A 13,501-nucleotide genomic window follows, 5' to 3' on the forward strand; every position below is an offset into this window, starting at 1 on the left:
AGACAACCCTGTTCAACGCTGGATTATAACGCAAAGAATCAGTCCTGTTCAGTGTTTAGTGGTGTGGCAGACTGGTGCATGCGGCTCAGCTAGAAAAGCTTCACTTCAGCAACAAAGCACGCCGTTTATTGTAAGATAATGTTACATTGGACATCATTTTTTTTGTCATTTGACGGATGGGGCAACTGTACGAGGCATTACACTCTCCTGAGTATCTCAATGTTAACAGGTGAGAGTACCCACACTGTCCGCATGAGCTGCGCTGCTGAGGCGCGGCTCGGCTGCTGCCCAGCTGTTGCACATCTAAAGAATGTGAGGCTTGCAAATTTTTTCCACGTGATGCATGTGGTTTTCATCAAAAATAGACATGGCCGTGGCCTTTTGATAGTCGTATTGACATTATACCACTTTTCACTAAAGTTTCTTTATCTGTCACAGACATGACAGAATATGAATATATTTCTGTTGACAGAGTCCCTTCAGTGGTTGACACAAGGTTTTTTGTTGTGAAATATTTGCGAGACCGTGTTTTTAACGGTGCAGTGGCTTGCACACTATTGGCTTTTAATTGTGGAAATACAGCAGTTAAAGCAGCAGGCAGCTCTGCAGCAGCACTGCAGCAACAACGCTGTTGGTGTGAACACGGCAAGCATGCGAGTCACAACAGTTCAGCGAGGTAGTCGTCATGGATGCAGTGTGCCCCGGGGTTAACTGGTTAATGGGTTTTGGGCTGTCAGAAGCAAAATTAACCAAAAGTGACATCCCTGGTGTGAATAGATTTTCCACTGATATTGTTCTGTTTTTGTTAAACTTTCACCAAGCAGTCCAAAATATAATTGCCCTCTTGGCTGTGTGTGTGTGTGTGTGTGTGTGTGTGTGTTGTCTCTGTAAGGGGACAGCTTCCTTCTGGCCCGTCCTCTGGGTATATTTTTGCTCTCTTGCTCTTGTTTTCGAAGGTGCCAGAGTTTCTTACAGCTTCTTTCTGACACTTTCACACTCAAAGCTTTTACAATTGAATTCATGGAAAAACACACATTTTCACACACTCATTTTTCCTTGTTCATATTTCAAACACATTGACCCTCTCTCTCTGAAGTATGTGTCTCTCTCTTTGCCTTTGACTCCCCCTTTTCATCTCCTCGCCTCACCCCTTCTCCCCTCCCCTCATTGGTCTTTCTTGTGGAAGCCCTGAGGGCAAATAGAAAGACAAAGATGAGGCCTTATTATTGTGAGCTTAATTGTGAAGATGAGTGATGTAACAGAGGTTGCTGCCAGCTGTGTCTCGGCTCGGCAGCGAGCACCACGCCTGAGGGGAGAGCAGCGGGCAAAGCATTGAACGTCACAGCCAGTAGGCCCCCTTTTAGGCTCGGCCACATATCCTAATTGTAGCCGAGTCATTCCCCTCACTCTCTGTCGTCAGAGATCAGCAGAGATCGGATAAGAAAGGGATTGAGGGGAGAGCTTCTCTGCATGTCTGTGTGCTTGTAGCTGTGACTGTTTGATTTCACTGTCTGAACTGTAGCAATGAGAGCAAAGTTTGGTTAAATTAGTTGTATATGTTGTGAGAAAGTGTGCGTCTGGTTGGATCAGTGTGAGGGGAGTGATACAAACAAAGTCAGAGGAAATTGTCTTTGACTTGTGTCTCAAAGGCAACAGCAGGTGGTTGCAGCAGCATTCATAAACACAATAATGATGTTCTTTTCACCCAAAATAACAAACAAATCTGTCAAGGTGAGAGTAAAGGGGATGAAAGAACTCCGACCTAATATCAAAGTATGAAGCTGAATATTAAAGAGCAACAAAAAAGAGCTAATGAGATGTCCTTAAAGTTAAAACCAAGTACCTGCAAGGCAGAAAAATGAATACAGGCATCAGGAGTTGGCATTTATTATTAAAAAACAAGAGTAGCAATTGACCGTTTGGTTACTGTTGCTCTGCCTGTCGAACATCCTGTTCTTGCTCAGTACATATTCAGCTTGATGACATTGGAGGATTAATTTCTTGAAATTCTTAGTATGCTTTGACTCAATGTGTCCAGAACCGTTTCTTGCAAGTCACTGCGGCAGATTTTTGTGACATCTACTTGATTTTACCAGGTGTAGCTAATTAGTCTAACATTTAAACATTTAAACCATGTTTAAATTTGTTACTTTATCCTTCCTTACACTGTGTGTTTTTTCATTTTGAATTTGCTCCATTAATTATTGTAAAGAGAGTGTGACAGTTGTGGCTTGTTTGAGAGAAAACCGAGCATCTTCCCTCGTGCACGACTGTCCGTGACTGTAAACCTGCTGAATTTAAACGCGGCGCTCGTCAGCAAAGACAACCCGATAAGAGCAGTTGAGGCTGTTGTCCTCAGTCACACACAGACAGACTATTGATTTCATGATTAGGCTGTCTGTCTTGAGTTCCTATTAAGTCTGTCGATGGCATCGACAGCACAGTAACGTCGACTGACCGCTGGATGTTTTCTAAATGACACGTAAAACGGACTGTCATAGCTCGCTGCTGTCTCTGCATATTTTTGCATCATTAACTTCTTCTCATCAGACTTTTTAAAACCCTTTTCCACCTGTGGACTGCTGCATCACCTCTTCACGGCTTAGGAACAGCCCTCGTGGTGTTTGTGTGACGTTGCGTCTGATGTTTAGACGATTTATCATCGTCGAGAAAGCGGCTGCATTCTGTTGGGATGCATGAATGGAAAGATGTTAGAGTGAGAGAATGAGAAATGAAAGAGACAAACGCAGAGCAGGAATCAATGACAAACACTTCTCCTCTGTGATGTAAATACTCTGAGGTTTTTCTTTTCCTTTTTTAAAGAAAAATCCATTTAGACTCTGGGTGTGTTTGTTGCTTAGCCTCTCTGGACCATATTCACACAGCCTCAGTGGATCCAAAGCCCATCTCGCGCTCGCAATTTCTCACTTCTGCTCACACACACTGCTGTTTTTAAACTGCTGCATAAGAAAAACAGAGATGCTCTGGTCTGCAGGAGAGCCAGAAGCAAGGTGATACTTCACCCTACAGAGAGAATATCACCTCTTTGGCTCTGTTCCCTGCACAACACTTCGGTTTGCAGCTACCTGTGTGTTCATGTCGACTGTGAACACAGATACAATACGACTGCGACTGAGCCCAGCTGTGACGGCTGTGTGGATGTGGCCCACAAGTATTTATCCATATTTATTGATGTATGTTCTTATGAATTCCAGTCCTGTCATTGTATTATATTCTTTACAAGACAAATGATCATTAAAGGAAACCCTTGTTTGGATCCGTTATCTGTCTTTGTTAGAGTGGTTATTTGTGCAAAGCTCTTATTATTTATCTAAAATCAGTATGTGATTAAACCGACCTTCAAATTTTACCTTTGGCATATGTTTTTTTTTGTTGTTTTTTTATCTGGTATCCCAACTAACACGTTTGGGACAACACATACTGAAGGTTTGATGCAGATCAAAACCAAGACTGGATTATGCCATTCCCATTTCAAAATCTTTTTTCAATATCTCTCTTTATAATAATCTGATCAGGTTACTTCTGAACAATTGGACCTTGGCTCCATTTTTACATTGAATATGAGATTTTTTCATTAAACTCTCGACATAAAAGTAAACAACCCCAAACTTTTTCCCCTTTAACCAATGTTTATAATGTTTATTCAAACTGCGAAAAAATTGAAAATGTAAATGCAAAATATGCCAAATGGAAACACTTTGATTTCGAAAAAAATCACAGTTATCGCAAAAAAATGTTTTCACACTCACATAAGGGGGCATTTCATTTGAAAAAGCCATATTTCGCAAAACTGCAATGGAAACATTTTTATTCGCTTTTAAAGGTCACATGATGCTATGACTATGTGCTCGTTGGTAGGAACTGGCTCCTTCAGGCGTGATGCAGCAGGCGCTACAAGAAGTGTTATTGCATCGCATAATTCATCGCATAAGTTTTGAATCTGCAATTCCTCTGTGAAATCCCAGACTATCACTTGCTCCCACACAAGGGGCTTGCCTTTCCATTGTCGCTCGCATAACGCGCCTACTGTATCTTCTGTCTGTCTGGTGTCAATTTATAACAAGTTTTGTGACACTTTATTGAATCAAACTCAGCTCAACAGAATGTCTGAATCTTACTGAAGCTACAGCTATCTGTACAAAGGCTGAGTCTCTAAGAGAGTACCACATATGTTTGCTTTCAATCTCTAATGAAAAACCCTGAAAGTTTTCTAACCTACTGAAAACACAACATCCAAGAATAAGGACAAGACGGCCTACAATCTGAAACGATTAAGAGGTGAAAAAAACTCATCTAGTGATCTAGCCAAGGGCAGCTGTCCTCTCCGCTCCACACGTATCAACGGGAATGTTAGGAGTTTACTCTTTCGTGAAAATTCACTTTTCTCTCCATCTTTCAAAAGTGTACTCTCTGGATATCATTGTGTTCTTTGGCACATGAGAGAGTCAGTATTTTTACTCCGAGCTGCGGATTCTGTAGCCGGAGAACAATCTGCACCTCTCTGACCTTCATGTGTTGAGGAGCTGTTTCTCTGAATCTCCTTGGATTAGGTAAAACATTTTCTCCGCAACCAAGATATCAATAACACGGATACAATTTTGCTCACATTTTTTTAAACATATATTTCAGAATCTGCTGCCTGGAGTTAAAGCAACAGAGCAGGTCGCCGAGGGCAAATCCCTCAGCAGCACCAGAGAAAAGGAGTGGGAGGAAGAGAAGGGAGGGAAATAGGTGAGAGGGATCAAAGGTAAGAGGAAGGAGGGAAGAGGGCAAAAGGGGAAGGAGAAAGAAAGAGAGAGTTTTTGTTTTGGCAGCAGACAGTTTGTGAATACGCCTACTGTTGTACTGTCTAACCTCGGAGACCTTCACTTCACCTGAACTTCCTCTGATGAGCTGAATATGAGTCCCCTCTCTTATCAGTGGATGGTTTCATTGCCTCACAGCTCTGTCTCCTGTAAAAATGCAACCTCCTCTCTCTCCCTCTCTCTCTTTCTCCCTCTCTCTCGTTCCTCTCATCTCCTTTGATATGTGACTCACTCATTTCATTATTATTCCGAAACACCGGAAGAAGCCACACTGCTGGGTTCTGTTTTCTGTCGACAATCAATCACACTGAATATAGCATCTCTTTTACATCCTTTCCCTCTGTTCTGGCTGGCTGAGTGATGTTTTTCGCTCAGCTCGGTGAGTTCCAAGGACGCTGCTCATTAAGGCTGCTTACCGGGGAGCTTCTCTTAAATTCATGGCTGAAAGTGACCTTCAGCTCTCCTCTGTTGCTGTGCGGAAGTTACAGATTTGTTACTGGGAGAAATGTTCCAAACTATCACCGACATTATGTCCTGAAAAAGTTTGGCGCTGAGGACCGGCGTGCCCTCTGAGCTGAGTCTCCGTGAAAGATCTTTCTTGCAAAAACTTAAACATGATAACCAATGAAACAGCTTATAAAAACAAACTATTTATACTCCAGATTTGTCCTCATTCTTGGAACTTTGAGATAAGCAGATAAATTAGAGGCATGGAAAGACTGCTCATCATAACCTTGTTCGTGGGTCGATATCGGGCTCATCTGGCAGGCATGGCCAATCGATGGGGATCTCTGGTATTATCCTGCATTATCTCCTAATGACGCTGCCAAAGTTCAAGAAGATTATGAAAAGCAACAAGGGGGGTTTAAGCATCATCTTATGCCTGACAGTCTCTTACTTAACCCCGAAGCTGCTCTGCCTCTTTTCCTTCCAGAATTACTGTCTGTCTTTATCTCACACACACAAACGTAAGAGGCTGCAGGCAAAAAAGCGCACTCTTCTTCTGTCTCCTCACCAAGCCGCTTATCCAAATCAAAAAAAGATTAATGTGCATCTTAACCCTGTTTATCTTCCTCATCTTTATTGCGGCCAGGTTGTCGAATAGCTTCGCCCGTGAATCTGCATTCACGGCCGCCCTAATGACGGCTGCAGATGGCGCCGCCTCGGCTCACTAACGGCTTCTTTTACAGTCTGTGTGTGTGTGTGTGTGTGTGTGTGTGTGTGTGTGTGTGTGTGTGTGTGTGTGCGCGCGCGTGTGTGTGTGTGTGTGTGAGTCAGACCTGAGGAGCACAGCCAGCACAAACATCAGTCTGAGCCAGGTTTTTCATACACCGTCACCCTCACATTCTGCTCTGCCAGCTGTGTGTACACTGTGCAGCGTTTTGTTACATGAACCTCAACTGACGATCTGGAAACCTGGCTTTACTAAGCTGCTTTTAACATAAGTAACTAAGTACATTTACTCAAATACTATACAACTTTGAGGTACTTTTACTTCAATTTTAAGCAACTTTCCCCACTTCTACTCTGCCACATTTTAGAGTGACATATTGCAGGATTTTTGCTTGTAACTTGCAATAGCACTGTGATAGCAATGCTACTTCATAACTGGACTTTCACACCTTGGAAGAAGAAAAGTGAAGGTATTTTCTCTTTGGAACAGCCTACCTCCAGTATTTTGATCAATCATGCAATAACTGGCTTTATCTTTTTTTTTTCTTTTTTCTTTGATTACTGGGGGAGATATCTCCAAAAGCCACCTTTGGCTTCTAACCTGTCTTAACTAAATGTGTCTTTCATTTGCATGTACATGTGCAAATGAATAAATGACATGTCTCCTGCTCCAGGCCGGTCCAGACTACCAACTGTTCTGTGGACTACGGTTATCTATAAAGCAAATGCAATGAGGTAAGCCTAATGAGCTCATGAGATATGAAATCAGAAAGATGTGTGATACCGATGCTAAACAGGAAGTATTATACTACAACTGAGAAATATCTCAACACTTTTTAAGGTCAGAAGTTTGCCTCTTTCCTGCAGCTTCCTCGGGGAAGTCACTCCAAGTTCCTTAAAAGATGAAAGTGCACAAGAGCTGTGAAGTGAATTGTAGGTGTTGTGGGACGGGGGGTTTTGTGACCAAGGTGAGATAAGGTTCAGGAGTTTGTGTGCTTCTGGAGCCACTCAATACCTTCTCTCCGCTGCAAGACCACAATGCCTCACTGACCAGTCAATTTCCGCATGCCGCTGCAGCACCAAATACCCTCGAGTCCTCCTGCATTCCTGCAGCACTCTGCATTCCAGACGTTTTTCAACCTCTTTCCTCTTATCTTTCCGCTTTCATTTTATTCCCCTTCTCCCACCAATCTCTCCTCCACACATCTTCTCTGTGTTGCCTGCCTTTCACTCTGTCCTTCCCTGTGACTTTGTGTTTCTGCTGTATCCTTGCCTTCATCTCTTCCTGCAGACACACAAACACACACAGAGCCTCATTCTCACACAAATGGTTTGAACTCTTTCATTAACCTCCCACTATTCTCTTTCGACCAAATCCTGGATTGTTGAAAGAGCCTCTGCGAGTAAACCAGTGTGACGGCTCGCCACCAAAGAGCACAGCTAATGGAAAGATGGAGGCTGGACTGTGGCGGTAAAACTAAAGCACACTTTCCTTTAGAGGATGACAGGGCAGACTCTCCCATTCATTAGCCACAGTGCACTCCATTCGATGGTTAACGCTTTCAATTAACTCAACACTGCTGCCTGTTTAATATGCCCCGCACTCTGGGGGGAACCTCTCACAATTTGGCCAATTACCCATCTCCACAAACCGACTGCTTTCAATGCATAATATGTATCAGCAGCAGCATGCTGCAGCTGAATTACACACAGAATGCATAAGGCATTAAGGGAGATCATTTAGGGAGATGGGGTAATTTCAGAAGCTATTTCCCACGGGCTAATGCTGTATGGATGTGGCGTCTGTTTGTGTGTTCAATCATAACAATGCAGAGGTCTGATGCAAAGTAAAAGTTAATTCCTGTGGGGATAATCTGCAAGCGTTGCTTTGCCCCCGTGTTTGGCTGCAATGTGCACAGTCAACAAATGACTCGCCGGCTCAGATGTTTGTAAAGGAGGAAGTTCAGATCTTAATGAGGACATTCTTTATTAAAACATTAATGGGATATGAATCAATGAATTATATGCAATGAGGTTGCTAGCTTCTAGTTTTTATACATGAATGTATGCATATAGTATTTCTCTTGGCTCTTGTGAGGTTATTTACATACTGAATTGCGCCTGTGGCTTAGTGTATGTTCGAAAAACAAGACAACAATGGGAAACTCAGAACACACAATTGCCATCAGGAGACAGAATCTAGGTTTCCTTATAGCAAAATGTTTTCAGGGACAAAACCACACCAGCTGTGGTCTGTGCTTTCAAGGCTTAGAAAAAGTGAAGCGCCATAAATGAGATGGCAATCTGGAGTAATTACTTTTCAAGCAGGAAACACTTTAGATTCATAAACAAAAGATCTCAGGTGTTTTCTTATAAACTAAGTTTATAGTAAGTGATATTTGGGTGCAAAATGCTGGAGATTGTGTGGATTATCTTTCAGCTTTCTTTTTTTAACCCTTTGAAACGTAGATCAACATCACCTTTCACAAGTATTTAAAGTAGAGCTGTCTCACTATTGACGTTAATGCGTTAATAGTGACGTGATTAAGGCCCATACATATTGCGTTATATTAAAAAAAAAAGTGTTAATCACAGATTAACGTTCCTGTCTTTAAGAGGCTGTACTGGGCTGAGTTTAAAAGCTAGAGTGATGATGCCGGTGTAAGGCTGTCTTCTTCGAACCTTAACTCAAAAGATTAAATTACCTAAGAGTTGAGGGTAAAAAAAAGACCAGGGACATCTTCTCAGTTTATCTATCAGTTCTAAAGTCCGCCAAACTGGCTTGATTTCTTCTTTGATAACATGGGGAAAAGGGCAATGAGCAACTAGGCAAGACATGCCCAGAAATATGCAGGAGTTTTTATATTTAGAAAATTATTTTTTAAAAAGAAATTCAAGAGAACTATATTTAAAATGAAAATCATATTTTTAAAAAAATCCAGAATGTTTTCTTTGTTTGTTCTTGTTTTTTTTCCCCAGGGTTTTTTTTTTTTTTTTTTCCATTTTTTTTTCAGTTTTTTTTTTTTTTTTTTGTCACTCTTAACTAATTTCTTGCTCATTTTGGGGTCATTTTCTCATAAGTTGCTTGTTGCCTTCTCCCCATGTTTTTGAAAGAAATCATTTTCAAAGGGTTAAATTACAGTGAACACACTGTGGCTTTGAAGTAGACCACAAGATGGTGCTGATATAGACAGGGAAAAAAGTGAGGACAGGTGGAGACACAGGTGAAACAGATGATAGTCTGATCACTGAATCATCCAATCAGACGCTCTGTGCACACTCTGTAGAAATGAATAAAGGGGTTTCTTAAATGTTGCTTCTGTTTGCTCCTGATGAAACAGGCCTGAGCTGAAACTTTTAAAAAGCTAGTTAAAGAAGAAGTGAAGTCTTGTGTGTAGGTCACCTTCTCCCCTCTCTGTAGTTCAAAAACCAGCAGCACATATCTGTTTGGGTTGAGGGAATCAATTTTTGCTCTCTATTCCACCAATGTTTGTCATTATTGATTGAGGTGTAATAAAGATGTCTATCAGACAGGTTTGGGGCAACACATTTTGATTTTACAAGTTGAGTCAGATGTGCTCATTACCTTCTTTTGCTCAGTGAACTTAATATGTGTAGCTGCACCTGGGGTGCGGTGCAAAGTTGTACTTTTTCGAATATAAAATTGCTCTCTGGCAAAAAAATAAAATATTGAGAATCAATTTTCACAACATGAAGGTCCTGCTAACCCAGACAGGTGTTTAAACTTTGTGTCTGATTAGACCTCTGATGAGGTTAAGGCTTAGGGGTCACCAAAGTCTGTCTGTGTCTGAAATACCCTGTGTTTTGGTTTGTTTGTTTGTTTGCTTGCTTGTTTGTTTGTGCTCAGCCACAGTACGAAGCACTCCTATGACAAAAAAAAACCCTTACTGTCTGTATGTCATCGTGCATGAAGGCACAGGTGGAACTAACAGCACTGACAAACGGAGAGGAGCCGTCATTAACGGTATTAGATCCACCTGCAATTTTCCTGCTGTGAAGAGTCAAAATATCAGCTGTAAAAAACCAAATCTATAAGGAAGGCAAAGGTGTGATTTGTCTGACACTAACAGGTGGATCAAAGATGTCAATCAGTCTGTGCAGAAGAGCTCTAATCAAGCTGAAGTGTCAACACCTGTGAAGTGCGGCAACAGCATTTGTAGAGCCTTTAAATTCATTTTTTATCAATATATGTGACTCCTGTTTCATTCTATTTCACATTTTGTGACTTAACCCCCTCCTCTGTGACTTTGTCTGTGGCCTGTTTTGAGGCCCTGACCTCTGTCACAAGCTGATAAATGAGAGCCGAGCAAAAGCCAGCGCAGTCCCGTCCCTTTGTATTTACTGTGTAGCAGCACTCGGCTGTTACAGGGTCACCTAATTTCATTTCATGTTCAGAAAGAAGGCGGCAACGCCGAGGCCTGATGAAATGAAGACAGCGCTGTCATCTTCTGAGCAAACTCGTTTAAAGGGTTCAGTCACATCTCTGCAGCACGTCTTTGCAGCGTCGCTCTACCTGTCTGTCTTTTCTCTCCGTCTTTACGTCGAATGTTTCTCTTGTCGTTAAATAAAGGGAGTGTGAAGAAGCTTTAATCAAGGCCAGTGCCTCACTAATGTTCGGCCTCATGAGGATTGTCTACTGCCTGGCCTGTTGAGCTCACCATCTGTGGATTGTGTGGTTTCTGTTATCATTTCTGTTAACTAAAGCACACAGATCTGTCATTTCTGTTCGCCAAAGCGCTGGCAGTCAAAATGTGAGGTAAGTGGCTGCTATTGAGAGTTCCCAGCTATATAACATGTAAAGTGAATTTGAGATGGTTACCATCACAATCCTGAGTGCATAAAAAATAGCTAAATTACTTTGGTGCTGAAATGTAGAATACGTAATCCTCCATAAATTATAAATGTCATAGTGCATCAAGTAGGACTTTGCTTATTAATTTAGTGGCTGTGACTCTACATTCACACAGTAGCACACAGACTAATGGGGCTGGTGAGAGCGCTCATCGAATCATTAAAAATATCAGCTTTGATCATCAAGGTCATGTCAGCGCCTTTAAATATCTAAGAGAAAAAAATCACAAAGCTGTCAATAAAATCACAGATGTGATTTTTCACACAGGTCAAGTTAGTCACTCACAGCTCGTATTTCATGATGTTGGACTTGCGATGAACCTGACTTTAATTACATGCTGCCAGTTGCTATGACGATGACATGGTTTGCACTGCCGTGTTGGCACAACACCAACATGCTCCCACTCATAGTCGGGTTCACCGCTCAGCAGTTTCTCTCTCTGGCAAACACTAGAGCACACGAGGCTGAGCGGAGCACATGTACTCCAGAGCGAAACATTCATCACTCATCAGCTGTGATTCCTACTCACACAACTGATTCATAAATATTAATGAGGATCACATGTAACACAAAATAAAGTGTCTTGAGGCTCACTGGGTATCTTAAGTCTCAGTTGGCAAATAAAAGTGTGTATCATCTACTAAGGTTTGGTGCTGTTTGAACCGTAGACTCCTTGTTAGTGATTGGGACACAGGCCAAACTAAAAACTCAAAGTACACGCCAAATACATTTTTCCCAAAGATGGTTTCTGTCACTGAAGGTAGGAGCTTGGTCCACCATCAGTTGGTATTTGTACCTACAAGGTTTGTCAAGCCGAGCCAAAGAGCGCCTCAAGCAAATCCCACCACCCCTAACTTCTAACTTATTTTTTTCTGAAAACACAGGAAAAAGGCAATAAGTAACTTATCAAGAAATGACCATTAAATTAGCAAGAAATTAGTAAAAAATAAAAATAAAAAAAATAAAAAAGAAGAAGAGAAAAAGAAAAAGAAAGGAAAGAAAATGACCTGAAAATTATTAACAAGAAACAACAAAACAAAACAAACAAACAAAAAACTGGAAAGTAAAAAAAACAACAACAAAAACCACACGCACAAAAAACAAGGAAATGGCATGAAAAAAACTGCATTATTTTATAATTCTGTGAAATTATTTTAAATGTATAATTGTGATAGTTATGAATAAAGTTCTCTGGATATTTTCCCCAGCTACTTTTTAATGTATCTCTACTTTTTTCCATGTTTTTGAAATAAATAAAACCAGTTTGCACAGGGTTCAAAGGTCATGGCTGTGGGAAGTGACCTCACTATAATACATCATGTGGTGCAGGTGCTGCAGCACCCCCTGCTGGAACAGGCCAACATCACAACATTCTCTTCAAAATTAAAAAATAAATAAATAAATAAAAGGGGATAAAGGGGATAGAATTTTAAATATTATTTTTCTGTTGGTATTTAACAAAAAATGAAGGAAACACTGAATAATTACTACTAATTAAAATAACTCTAAGCATCATGGTCAACGGACGTTACGTAGGCTACTGTAGGTCAGTTTCCGGTAGACTCACGCACCTTTCCCTGATGAACGTGCACACAGACATTTCGGACAGTTTGGACATTAATGCATTCATGAGTGACTTTATCTCATCAACCCCTGAGCGCCAATCCACTTTTGGAGTAACATAAGAGAAGCACAAATCCAGCAAAGGTAAAGTGTCTGTTCCATTAAGAGCTGCCGCCGTGCAGCTTTATAACACTATTGGGCAGTTATTTTACGCTGATTTTGCTGCAAAAATGTATTTGGCTGTGTTGTTTTGTGCTGTGCAGGTTGGCCTTTTGGATCGGATTAAAATGCGCATTTGGATATGTTCTGGTCTGCTGTGCGCATTGTGTTGATGGCCCGGTTTTTATTTTCTTGGGCGCATAATAATTTAAAGACCACACACTTTTGCTGGCTTCCGTAAATGCCGATGATGATTTTTGTGTGTTTGTTTGTTTGTTTGTTTGTGAGTATGTGTGTGTACGCGGACGCGTGCGTGCGTGCGTGTGTGTGTCTGTCCGTGCGCGGCCGAAGTGAAATACTGTGATGTATTTTTGAGGTTAAATACTGTGTGTTTCGGATATGTGAGCAGTGCTCTGATTGACTTAACCTGTAAAACTATGAGTAATCTGTTCTCCTTCACTTTGTGCAGCGGGATGTGCTGGCATATTTTTGATCCATATTGCAGTCCTGCATGTTATCATAGACTGTTACAATATAAAGGGATTTTTCATGAATATATGCCTTTGGATGAATTAAATTCATGCTTAAAAAGATCTTACTGTTGATTGTATTCACACACAAAATGCAGCTCTTATCGCAGAGTTAACTGTCCCTTGCCCCAACTTTTCCAGCATTGCCATTGCATTTGTAAATGGGTGCAAGATGGAAATTTTCCTGAATGTAGTGCGTATATGAACAGTGAAAAACACTAGCAGTGCATCAAAGATTCCCCCAATAATTTACCTGAAACTATGTGTGAAAGAGGCGATAGGTGTCAATGTTTATCCCCGACATTAACTTTTTAGAGACACTGTAGAATGACAGACTGGACGACTGTGGCTCAGCGGGTAGAGTGGTTTGTCCATTA

Source organism: Plectropomus leopardus, chromosome 3 (genome assembly GCF_008729295.1).
Source record: "Plectropomus leopardus isolate mb chromosome 3, YSFRI_Pleo_2.0, whole genome shotgun sequence".
NCBI lineage: Eukaryota > Metazoa > Chordata > Actinopteri > Perciformes > Serranidae > Plectropomus > Plectropomus leopardus.